The sequence below is a fragment of the Passer domesticus genome, chromosome W, assembly GCF_036417665.1.
Source record: "Passer domesticus isolate bPasDom1 chromosome W, bPasDom1.hap1, whole genome shotgun sequence".
Classification (NCBI taxonomy): Eukaryota; Metazoa; Chordata; class Aves; order Passeriformes; family Passeridae; genus Passer; species Passer domesticus.
In genome coordinates this window covers 3,288,922-3,302,173 of record NC_087511.1, presented here as the reverse complement: position 1 = coordinate 3,302,173, position 13,252 = coordinate 3,288,922, and the positions used below count along the sequence as shown (strand labels likewise).

General features: G+C 45.8%; 1 long non-coding RNA gene across 1 annotated transcript; it reads right to left on the bottom strand.

Annotated features, from left to right (window-relative positions):
- Nucleotides 1-499: 499 nt before the first annotated feature.
- Nucleotides 500-10,338, bottom strand: LOC135289090 (uncharacterized). The gene is made up of 2 exons (XR_010351891.1): nucleotides 10,268-10,338; nucleotides 500-8,284 (listed from the first exon to the last, which is right to left on the bottom strand). It is a non-coding gene; the product is annotated as an uncharacterized LOC135289090 (long non-coding RNA).
- Between the last annotated feature and the right edge of the window lie 2,914 nt (nucleotides 10,339-13,252).

The window sequence follows — 13,252 nt, the reverse complement described above, 5'->3', positions numbered from 1 at the left end:
ATTCAGTGCAACAAACAATAAAGGCAACACCAATATTTTCTGCTTCCTCTTCTCAATAAGTTGCATCTTTAATAATGCACCTGTAATTACTTTAATATCAGACATTACAGAATACAGTGGTTTTACTCAAAATGATTTGTTACAAATAATGTAGTGAAGAAAGTTGAATTATATCCCTGATGCAGTAACAAAAGAACACAATACATAATCATACTAATTAATTTTGCAGGTGCCTGTATAAGATGCAGAATGTCATATTTTTTAAAGGAAAAAAAATCAACCTTAAAAGTTATGCTTAAGAAGAATAAAAAGAGCTTTCACATACCCTAGACAGGTAACTTAACACATAAAAACACAGTAAGAAAGCGAATAAAATAAGACTGGACTACTGGTCATTTCTAAGGAATATGGAACATCTGTGAATGAGAGAATGAAATTTAAGTTGATGCAAATTCTATAACATTGCTGTTTACCTTACATTTTTGCTATTTTAGTTGGAATTGAGTATTTTATTTCTTGTTTCCACTCAAAAAGATTTTTCAGTCCTCAGATAATCATTTGTCCAGCAAACATTGTGCATTCCAACATTTTTATCTCACTGGATTAGTTATACTATACTGAAACAACTTTAATCTGAACAAAGAAAAAATGTTTCTAAAGATGGAAAAAGCCTTAAAACCCTGATGAACTGCTTAAGATAAAAGATTAGAAACAAAACAACATAGCCACCACAATGAAGTCCAGACACAAATGAAAAATATGAATAAATTTTCTTTCATTGCATATGTTTAAATGTTTTTTCTTTAGTGATTTCTCAAGGACCAGAACAACTACTAGAGGTTTTCTGAGCTATGGATCTCAATGCAGAACTGTCATAATTTCCCTAAGTTTCGTGCAAATATATTTAACCTTTCTGCATTTGGTGCTCCAGCCATCTCACTGAAAAATTTCACATTACAGAGGTTGAGAAGTTTTATGCATTAGTCTGTACATTACAGTAGTAGGGTTTTTGTGACAAGGTTTTGGTAGTGGGGGGACTACAGGGGTGGCAGGGTGTTTCTACTGCAGCTTGTGGAGGACTTCATGCCAGAGCAAGTGGATGCACCCAAGGGAAGCTGGGACCCTGTGGGAAGCCCATGCTGGAGCAAGCTGCTGGCAGGGACCTGCAGACACGTGGAGAGGAGCCCAGGCTGAAGCAGGTTTGCTGACAGGACTTGTGACCCCATGGGGGACCCACGCTGGAGCAGTTTGTACCTGAAGGATTGCACCCTGTGGAAGGGACCCATGCTGGAGCAGTTCATGAAGAACTGTAGCCTGTGGGAAGGACTTGCATTGGAGAAGTTCATGGAGGACTGTCTCCCTTGGGAGGAGCCCCTCACTGGAGCAGGGGAAGAGTGTCAGAAGTCCTCCCCTTGAGGAGGAAAGAGCAGCAGAGATGTGTGATGAACTGACTACAACCCCCATTTCATGTCCCCCTGTGCTGCTCGGGGGGGAGGAGGCAGAGGAAATTGTGAATGAAGCTGAGCCCGGGAAGAAGGGAGGGATGGGGGGGAGGTGATTTTAAGATTTGGTTTTATTTCTCATTACCCTACTCTGATTGATAATAAATTAAACTAATTTCCTCAGGGTGTGTCTGTTTTGCCCATGATGGTAATTGGTGATTGACCTGTCTCTGTCCTTACCTTGACCACCTTGACCCAGGAGCCTTTCATTATATTTTTTCTCCCCTGTCCAGCTGTGGAGGGGGGTGATAGAGGGGCTTTGGCGGCCACCTGGCATCTAGTTAGGGTCAGCCCACCACAACCACATTGCCACAATTTTAATAGGAAAGTGGAAAACTATGTGAAATTTTGACATCTAGTGACTTATGGAAAATTAAAATTTAGGAATTTTTTATAGCAGTATGTTGAAAAAAATTGCATTTACTTTCCACATTGAAGATGGCAATTTTGAACTGATATAAACTGCTTTGTTCAGCATGACTACTTTTTGTGTGCAAATAAAATACATGTTCATGTGAAAACTCCTTTTCTATAAACTAAACTATTACAGGAATCTAAGATTTCACCTAAATATAAAACAGATTAAGGAGAGTAATTTTTCACAATCATGCACAAGTTTTCAAGGCAAAGCTGTCATATCACATGGGAAACAAATGTGAAAACCCTGTAGTAAGTTACAGCATGGAATTATTTAGATAAATCACAATACAGTGGTAAACTGTAGACACAAATATTGAGAAAGGGGACAATTACATCTAGATTTTAAAATTACACTATTTTTCCTTGGCTTGGAAATTTGCCAGTGTCCCATATGCATACTGCAAGGAATAAAAATATAGGCTAGAAAATAAGAAATAATGGACATAAAAGTTATTCAATCACCACTATTAATTTAGCACTAAGTTGCAGATGAACTGTATAATCTGAATTACTGTTCTACATCATACTTCTGCTTTGTGCTACAGCCAAAAGTATATGGGAGTAACTCTGCTTTAAAGTGTGGTGTGACTGCAAATACAGACAAAGGTAGAGTAAAAATATACCGCAGCTTATGGTACAGGCAATGTCAAATGATTATGATAAACTCTGAAATTGCTGTTATTGCTGCATGAACACACTATTAGACAGCTTGCAACCACATCATATAACTGGATTCAGAGAAGTGGTTTAAGGAAAAGCCAACAAAACAATAAATATTGTGTAGTTTTAGGTCCTTGGAAAGCCAATATCATGTGTTTCATAGAGCTGATCTTCTCAGTACAAAAGAATACAGACCTCACAACTAATACACACAGAAAAATCAATATGATGCTGCAATAACATTGCTCACAGGTGCTTTGAAAATTAATATTAATTTACTTTATAAATAAGGCAACAATATTAAAAAATGCCTGTCAATAGCAAGGGTAAAGTGACATACTTTTGAGATGTTTGATAGAGCTTTAATTTCTGGGCAGTCACAGCTAAAGGTCTAATAGTTGAGGTATCTTTAAGTTACATAGGCTACTGCTAAGCTAAGTTTTACTGCTCCTATTTATAAAAGTAAATGACAAGACACGAAATCTCCTGTTATAAGAGTTTTGGGAGTTAGGTTTCTTTCCTTTTGTTCTTATTTACTTGTAGAATTTTTTTCCATGAGTTGCTAGGAAACACTAACACCTGGGTACTTCAGAAAAACAAAAGAAGTGGCCAAGTTCAGGGGAGGAGGGCATCTGGTTGCAGTTCTCTTATCTGGGAGTTTCTCTCAGAGGGGTAGAGATACCACAAGAATTGGGCAGGTAAAAGACGGGGCTGGGGCAGCTGCTAGCTCTCTCTCTCGACTTCGGAGGAGGACAGTCAGAGGTGCTGTTTGGGGAAAGGAATTCACTGGCTGCTGCCGGAGCCCAGCCTGGAGCTGCTTCTTCTGCTGTGAGGTGGGCCTCTGCTTGTGAGAGCAGCCACTGAACTGGAACCTTATTAACAACTACCTCACTAAAAGAGAGACTTATTACCATGTGCTTGGGTGCCCAGGATCCTGAGCTCACCTCTCCCTGCCCTGCTGGGAAGTGGGCAGCTGCTGCCCCACACCCGCTGCTTCTTTGGCACTGTTCCAAGTTTTCACTGCACTGTAGCCCTGCACCCCCTGCCTGCTGAGCGTCCTGGTTTAGGGCAAATTTGGGAGAAAACCTCCAAAAGGGGGTGCCTCCGGAAAGCAAACCCACACAGCCCCTCCCCCCAACCAGTTTGGGAAGGATTCCTCAGAAAGAAGTGGAAAGAACCTGTTTATTTAACAGGCACAGCACCCCCCAGCACAAAAAATGAACAATACTGGATGACAACAGTCTTTCACTGCTCTGGCAAAAGATGACAAATTCAGAAAGTCTCTCCTGGGAGAGGTCGCTCTGTTATTGGTCCCTCCTGCACTGGGAATAGCTGCTGCAGGCCACAAGGTGCAAACTCTTGGTGTTTCCCAGGTCCCAGTCCAGAGCAGGCTCGAGTGGTTCCAAGAAAGGGAAAGAAAAAGCAGTCCAGGGAAAATTTGGACTGCCTAGCTAAAGTAACTAACAAACAGGAGCAAAAGCAAGAGCAAAGCAGGAGCAAAGCAGGAGGAAGAGCAAAGAAAAAGCAAAGCAAAAAGCAAAAGCTGCACTATGTACTGAACCATCTCTGTTTCCTGCCAGCTGTGGGGGAGCAGGTTGAAAACAAAACAAAGCAAAACAAAACTTCACTCTTCAGAGCCAGTCTTGAAGGCACAGAACCTAATATCCAGCATAAACAGAACAGATGAATGGGGATACAAGCATCATAATGTCACGCTAGGACATTCCACCCCTTATCCCCATATCATCAACATACTACCAAACATCATGCATTTTATTCACGTAAAAACTTCCATCTGTTCCACCCAAAAAAATACAAGCAATATCCATCATGCCCCTGTCATATCCACACACTGGACCACTGAATCCAGGCCCCATACTACAGAGCTGCAGGTTTCCCCACTTTTATTTACTCACTCAAAACTCCATCTTTCACTTGCTCAGACCTTCGACACTTACACATTTCCTTCTATCTCATGTCTGTGTGGTTTAATGTACAGACAATGGCAGTAACATCCAGGAAACAGTGATATTTGCATATGAGTCTCACTTCACAATCAGATCTCCCTGAGGTACACATCGTGTTGTTCCATCTCTCTGCATTATCCACCATGTGCAACCTGGTCCCTGATGAAAGACAACCCCACAAATGGGTTTGTCTGTACTCGAGGCAGAATTGATCCACACTGTCTACCCCAACAAACCTCTGACATGTACCACTGGGACTTTGTCTACTATATTCAGGGACTCAGACTGGGCAGGACCTGCTCGGTTGGTGGAACCTCAGGTGTTAACTAACCAGATGGCCTTTGCTAAATGCTGCTCCCAATTTTTGAAAGATCCCCCACCCAAGGCTTTCAACTGGGTTTTTAACAGTCCATTGTACCTCCCTACTTTGCCTGCAGCTGGTGCATGGTAGGGGATATGGTACACCTTCTCAATGCCATGTTCCCTAGCCCAGGTGTTGATAAGGCTGTTCTTGAAATGAGTCCTGTTTTCTGACTCAATCCTTTCGGGGTACCATGCCTCCAAAGGACCTACTTTTCAAGGCCCAGGATGGTGTTACGGGCAGTAGCATGAGAGACCGGGTAGGGTTCCAACCATCTTGTGGTGGCTTCTACCATTGTGAGCACATAGTGCTTGCCTTGGCGTGTCTGGGGCAGTGTGATGTAGTCAATCTGCCAGGCCTCTCCATACTTGCACTTGGACCACCGCCCACCATACCATAGGGGCTTCACTTGCTTGGCCTGTTTGATGGCAGCACACGTCTCACAGTTGTGGATAACCTGAGAAATACTGTCCATGGTTAAATGCACCTCTCAGTCTCATGCCCACTTATAGGTGGCATCTCTACCCTGATGACCTGAGGCATGATGGGCCCATCAAGCTAGGAATAAGTGTCCCTTTTGTTCCCAATCTAGGTCTATCTTTGACACCCCTATCTGTGCAGACTGGTCTACCTGCTCATTGTTTTGGTGCTCCTCATTAGCTCTACTCTTGGGGACATGGGAATCTACGTAGTGGACTTTCACAGGTAGCCTCCCTACCTGTAGAAGGGGCTAACAGCGGGCCTGTTAGCTAAAGGAGCAAGAAGAAGCTGAGAAGAAAGAAGAAGCTGATAAGGAGCTCTCTCCAAGGCTGTAACCAAGGAGACCAAGAGAATTGAGGGACTGAAGAAAGATAAGAACTTCACAGCTGCATGAAGTATATTTAGAAAGTTAGTTAAGTCACTGTAACTTTTCACCAATGGTGTTATGCTGATTTATTGTATCCAATAGTTAGGGTAGAAGAAGCAAAAACAATTAAAAAGTGTATAAAAGGTCAGCCATGTTCAATAATAAAGTGTTGCCATCTGAGACTGCTTGTGGTCTCTGCTTTGTGTCGTGACCTCCTCGACAATGACACCTACCCTGGTAGCAATGTCTTTCCACTCTTCAGCAGCCCTAATTGGTTTTCTTATACGCTGCCAATTAGCCTCTTTCCACCTCTCCAGCCATCCCCACAGAGGATTGGCTACCATCCATGAATCAGTGTAGAGGTAGAGCTTTGGCCACTTCTCTCTTTCTGCTATGTCCAGGGCCAGCTGAATGGCTTTGAGTTCTGCAAGTTGTCTTGATCCACCTTCTCCTTCAGTGGCCTCTGTGACCTGTTGTGTGAGGCTCCATGCGGCTGCTTTCCACTTCCATTTCATCCCTACAATGTGACAGGAACCATCAGTGAAAAGAGCATAGCGCGTTTCCTCTGCGGGCAGTTGGTTATATGGTGGAGCTTCTTCAGCCTGTGTGTCATGGTTTGACCAGGAAGTGAGTTTCTGAGAAAGTTGTGGTCAAACCAATCAGTGGCCAGATTTGAAAATTAGCAATTGTTGTAGCTACTGGGGACCTAGATACGCCTCTGAGAACACACAAGGATTAAAAGCAGAAGATTTCCAGAGGGACACTCTCTTTTGAGTCTGGTCAGTGAGTTGATCTGACCTCCTCCCCTGCCCAGCTGCGTCTGGGTGGGGGAGGGGGAGGCCATGCAGCCTGTGGAAAGGGAGGCCAGAGCCCCTGCCAAGTGCAGGGGTAGAAGAGATTTGAGATATTTCGGGCAGCCCCCCTCCAGGAGGGAGTGATAGAGAGTCTGTGCTGGCTTGACATTTGATATCTTGTGCTAGCACTATGGCCAAGAGAAGAAGTGGGGGAGGGGCAAGGTGCCCAGCCACTGGCAGACCGCAGCTGAGGTTTTAACCTCTTTGGTGCTAAGACAATGGAAGCTGTAAAAAAACACTGATCTTCTCCAGCTGAGAATTGAGAAGAGACGGAAGATAAGCAAATGAGAAGAAAGTTTGAGTGGGTAAAGAAATGCCAGCAGATGAGAAGCGCCCTAGATAAAAAAAGATGATTGCATCAGCTTTTTGGCTAGACTTCCCTTTTACATGGCCACGAGACAGAACCAATTTCTTCCTGTAATGTAGAGACTGCATCTTGGGGGAGGCGGTTGGCCAGAAGCCAAGAGTGACAAAGCTGTTATGAGAAGAAGTAGAAAGAACAGAGACTGATGGGGAGGGTGTGGTGGGGCCCTCTAATTTCAACCGAGAAAGATCTCTGTTCACAAGGCCCTTCAGCCCCAAGAGGTGAAATATAGAGAGGACAAGTGTCCCAAATAGTGAAAAGCTGCCACTTCTTAGAACTGGGCAAGGCATTCTTAAAAAGACTTCAGAAGCATTTTAGATCCATGGACAACAATGAGAGCACAAGACAGAAGGAAAATAATAACCACGGCAGATTATCTCTGGGCGGCTGCCACGTATGACAGAAGCACAGGAGGCTCCAACTGTGTTTCCTGGGGAGGCTCATGGTACAAGAGGAAGACTCCTCTCTGCTGATGAACTGGGAGGAGGTTGTGTGGAGGATGGTATTGGACTGAGAATTGAGTGTTAAAGAGGTGAGGAGAGGAGGAGTGTTTTGGAAGTTTTCCATTGTGGATTGTTGTGTGAAAGTTTTTTCCTTTTTTCCTCCTCTTGTCTTTATGTTATAGATTAATAAAGTGTTGTGTTTTCCCTCCATTCACAAGTTAGAGCCTGCTTTGCTCTGTTCTTGATCACATGTCACAGAAGCCACTAAAGAAAGTGCATTTTCATAGAGGCACTGACATTGCGCCTGAGTCAAACCATAACACCACGTCACTAGTTCTTGTTCTTCATCTGTGACACCAAAATTTTCACCTTCGGGCCAGTTTGTAATTACCTCCAAAATCCCAGGGTGATTCACTTTACCAATACAGGCGCGCTGTGTGATACGACCAATTCACTTGCTCCATGTAGCACTGGTGGCATGGTGAGTGGAAGGAACCTTGCCTTTGAACATTCACCCCAGCACCTGTAGTTGGTGTGCCAGGAGGAGTTGTGCTTCTGTACCAATCACCTCTGAGGCAGCTTGGACCCCTTCATAGGCAGCTAAGATTTCCTTCTCTGTTGGGATGTAGTTGGCTTCAGACCTTCTGTAGCTTTGAATCCAAAATCCTAGTGGTCGACCCCGAGTCTCCCCAGGCACCTTCTGTCAAAGGCTCCTGGACAAGCCATGGCTCCTGGCTGCAGAGTAGAGCCCAGAAATTTCTCTCCCAATTTGGTACAAATTCACCTCATAGGACCTTTTAGACTTCACCTTAGACCTGGGGCTGTCCGATTGGACAGAGGCCAAGAGGTCCTGCTTAGGTAATTCACTAGAAAAGGAAGAGAACAAAGGAAATAATTGCTTTTTGTGGTGTGTTTTAGCAGGAGCAAGAACCTCTTTCCCCTGGCCTGGTTTTTCTCTTCAAGAGCTTTGTTATTTTGTCTTTTATTAAACCTTTTTCTGTTTCAAACACTACCTCAGAAACCATCCTGCTAATTTTATGCCATTCAAGGTAGCTGGCTATCTCGGGTGTGATGAGTGCTCTGAGAGCTCATAAGACATGGCTTGAGGAGAAACCTATCAGGATGTCATCATCAGCATCCTGGGGAAGAGCACAATTCTCTGGTGCTATTGGCAGAGCAGAACCCTTCTCAGAAGAAGCAGTCACAGAAGGAGGATGTAGCAGGCCCAGGGCCTGCAAGACCTCCTTGGAGGTCAGAAGCCTGAGCTAGGAAATGCCAAGTCAGCATGACTGAGCCTTAGAAGCCCCTCTCTTCTGCCTTTCAGACCCTGCTTATCTCTCTGTAAGCCTATAGGTCACTTTCCCCTGACCCTTACTATTGGACAGTTTCCAAAACCCTTGTAGGGTATAAAAACCCCTAATTCTGCCTGGTTCGGCAGAAGAGCTGTCACTGAGAACCTTCATGGAACACCCGAAGAATAAAGAATCCTGCGGAACCTCACACGGCCTTCTCCTCTGTCTCCCTGCGTCTGCTGCTGCAGCACCTAGCAAGCTAAAGGGCTGAAATGACTGAGCTGATAATCACTAAGAGCTGAAAATCACTATAGCTTGCTTAGGCTGCTGTGCTGAGCCTCCACTGAGCTATCCTGGCTCTGACACCCTGCTGGGCATCAGCCTGGTGGGGAACTGCCGTGATAAACTGGCGTCCTAACTAAATGCTGGACCTGGCATTTCAGAGGAGCAACATTTCTTCCTGAAATTGTCTCTGCCTTCGCTCGCCAGACGTCCTGGAAGAAGAAGCCCTCCATTTTAGTAGGACTCTTCTGGAAGGCTGTCAGTCGACCCTCAACCGGTGACATTTGGGCACAAAAGGTGCTCGAGGAGACTGATTCAGCAGACTACCTGCTAGCAGACCTTTGACCCACATCTGGCTGAAGAAGTGTAAGTTTCCTTGGGTCCTTTTTTTTTTTTTTTCTTTTTTTTTCCTCTTTTTTTCTGCTGGCAGGGAACGGGAACATGGGATCGAAGCTCAGTACGTTAAAAGAATCCCAGAACGAGAGAGATTTATATTTACTAATCCTAGAAATTCTATCTTCTAACAACTTTTCTTTCTCTAAAGGTAACCTTTCAAAAACTAACCTGAAAAAAATTTATAAAATGGATTATTTCCCACTTTCCAGATACTAACATACCCACTATCACTTTAGACTCCTTTTGGGATCCAATTGGGACCACGATATATATGTTTCAAACTAAGCAAGATTCTTCTGTAACTCAGTTTATCCCTATATTTCACATTATAACCAAAGCTGTAGAAAAAAACTAACAAAAAACCTGTAACTTCAGTGCAATCCTCTTTTGAACAAAGTGCTAACACCTTATCTGTTTCACCATACCACTTTCCTTCAAATGCTAATCGCACTGATAACATTCCTTCGCCCTCCACCCTGGAATCCAGTACTCTTCCACTGGGTCTTAGTGTCCTGCCGCCCCCCCCTCCTCTTGCGCCGTTTCCCCTCACCTCCGCTGCGCCTGCGGCTCCTGCCTATGTGCCCCCCTCCCCCTCAGACACGAATTCCATTGCGCAGCCCGCGGCATCCTGCGAGCGATCTTTCTCTATGTTATCTCCGAGTGCAACTGTGCCTGTTTCCGTCGGGTCCGAGACACCCCCCACCCTTCCTGCTGCTCCCCCCGACCCTGCCGCTCCCCGCCCCCACTCTTTCTACCGTCCCTCCCACCCTTGCTTCCTTAATCCCACCTACCATCCCTGCTGCATCTCCCCCACCCTCACGTCTTTCCCTGCCCCCAATACTGTCCCTGCTGCAGCAGGGGATGTCCCCGCCTGCTTACCTGCCTCAGACCCACACCATGCTGTATCCGTGACACCCTCTTCCAACCCTGCCACATCCGCTCCCCTGCTTCTCCCTTGCCCCCACCCCCAGGCTTTGCAGCCACACACCCACCCTCAGGGACCCCCGGATGGAACCTCCCAGACCCCCTATGGTACCACCCTACTTCCCCACGCGCCCCTGTGCTGTGCCACCCACTGCACAGCCATTCCAGCCCCACTGCTGCCTCATTCAACGACTAGAATTTGGGCTCGATATCGGAGCTTTCCCCTTTAGCCGGTTTTGGAAGATTTCAAATCACAATATGGGATCTGCCTCAATTACTCGTAGTTCTGTGAGGAGCGTCAAGAATAGGTTAGCTGCCCGCATTTCGTTATTATAGCAATCTTCACACAAACCCTTGCCCCACCCCCCCCCTTCGGTCACAGTGAGTCACCCACAGTATTTTACAATAGGAACACTTAAAAGTTACAAAAGGGCGAGAAGGGCAATTTAAGCTTTTAACACTCTCTCCTGTCGATCTTTGTCATTGGCGGGGTCTTCTTAAGGTCAGTTTCAGGTCTCCAGGAGGAGAGACGACCTCCCACTCCTGTGTGTCCTTGTGGGATTTTACTCGTTTAACCCTGGATGCGTGGGTCCATCCCTTCTCCACGGTCCATACTGCTGTATCTGTGGTCAAAAGAACAAGAAAGGGTCCTTCCCAATGGGGCGATAATGGGGTGTCCTTCCAGGTCCTAATCAAGACCTGATCTCCGGGACGGACAGGATGAATAGAGAAATCTACAGGGGTCTTTTGCATTATGATCCCCTGCTTTCTTAGTTCTTGTAAGTTTTTGTTAATCGCTATCAGATATGGTCTTATTTGTCCATCCTCAATCTTGGGGTGTCCTACTGGCATCCCATGTTCATAGGGCATCCCATAAAGCATTTCAAAGGGTGATGTCCTGGTTTAGGGCAAGTTTGGGAGATAACCCCCAAAGGGGCTTCTCTACAACAGCAGATTCAATTGCCCCTCCCCCCTCCAACCGGTTCAGGAGAAAATATCTCCTTGGAGAAAAGTGGAAAGAAACCTGTTTATTAAACAATAGAAACCAAACAATATTAAACAATAAAACAATATTAAACAATCCAAGGAAAAGCAAACTCAGAACAGTCCCCTCCCCGGGTTGCAGCTCGGCTCACTTAGTCTTTGATCAGTCTCTCTGGTGCTGGAAACGCCGCGGCCCAGGCCCAGCCAGGGGCCACAGGTGGAGCTGCCGGTGCTCTTCTGGGTGTTCAGTCCAGAGCAGCCTTGAACAGGTCCAAGAAAAAAGGAAAAAAAAATCACAATCCGGAGAACTTCTTTGCCTCAGCTAGCTAAAACTAACTAAAAGCAAGAAAAAGGGAAAAAAGGAGCTCTGTCCCGCTGTCTGTCCATCCGCAGACAACACAGTCCAGGAGCAGGAATGTGGAGGAGTGAGAGCAGTCTGAAAACAAACTGCGCGCTTCTTCCCTCCCCTCCTCACTGTCTGGAAGAGAGTCTTAAAGGTGTGATGTGGCAGAGAGAATAGGGACAGGCGATCGAAGATTTCGGGCTGTCACAGAAACCTGATAGGGCCTCTCTCCCCTGACTCCCAGAGATAAGGATAGCCGCAGGACAAGAGGCCAAGAATGTTGTAACCCCCTCTAACACGGCCTCCACCCAGTTTCCTTACTAACCATATAAGGCAAAAGTCAGACCCCGGAAGGTAAGAAGGACCAAGGGTATATATACTGAGGAGAAAACCAACAAAGGGCCTTTGGACCGTCTATCACATTGATGTCTGCGTGTCCTTAGCCCGAACGGCCCAAAAGCATTGGGCCGTAGTGCTGCGTTTCCTTGGAACCAGGTCGCTACAACAGTGTAAAACTTATTATTCAGTATAAACAGAACAAGACGATTGGGGATAAAAGCATCATATAGTCAACCCAGGACATTCCACCCCTTATCCCCATATTGTCACCTTACTACTAAAACTAATATATATTCTAACTCTACGAACACATACATTATACATCTAATATACAGCTATACACAGACAATGGTGGCAACATTCAGCAAACAGTGATATTTATACATGGTTCTCACCCAACAATCAGATCTCCCTGAGGTACACATCGTGTTCTTCCATCTTTTTGCATTATCCACCATGTGCAACCTGGTCCCTGAGCAAAAACAACCCCGCGAATAGGTTTGTCTGTACTCGAGGCAGGATTGATCCAAACTGTCTTCCCTAACAAACCCCTGACATGTACCACTGGGACTTTGTCTCCATCTACTCTATGCAAAGGCTCTGATTGGGCAGGGCCCACTCGGTTAGTAGAGCCTCGGGTATTAACTAACCAGGTGGCCTTTGCCAGATGCTGCTCCCAATGTTTGAAAGATCCCCCACCTAAGGCTTTTAAGGTGGTTTTTAGCAGCCCATTGTACCTTTCCACTTTTCCCGCAGCTGGTGCATGGTAAGGGATATGGTACACCCACTCAATGCCATGTTCTCTGGCCCAGGTGCTGATAAGGTTGTTCTTGAAATGAGTCCTGTTGTCTGACTCAATCCTCTCAGGGGTACCATGTCTCCACAGGACTTGCTTTTCAAGGCCCAGGATGGTGTTACGGGCAGTAGCATGAGGCACAGGATAGGTCTCCAACCATCCCGTGGTGGCCTCTACCATTGTGAGCACGTAGCGCTTGCCTTGGTGTGTCTGGGGCAGTGTGATGTAGTCAATCTGCCAGGCCTCCCCATACTTGTACTTGGACCACCGCCCACCATACCATAGGGGTTTCACCCTCTTGGCCTGTTTGATGGCAGCACACGTCTCACAGTCGTGGATAACCTGAGAAATACTGTCCATGGTTAAATCCACCCATCGGTCTCGTGCCCACTTATAGGTGGCATCTCTACCCTGATGACCTGAGGCATCATGGGCCCATCAAGCTAGGAATAACTCCCTTGTGCTCCCAATCTAGGTC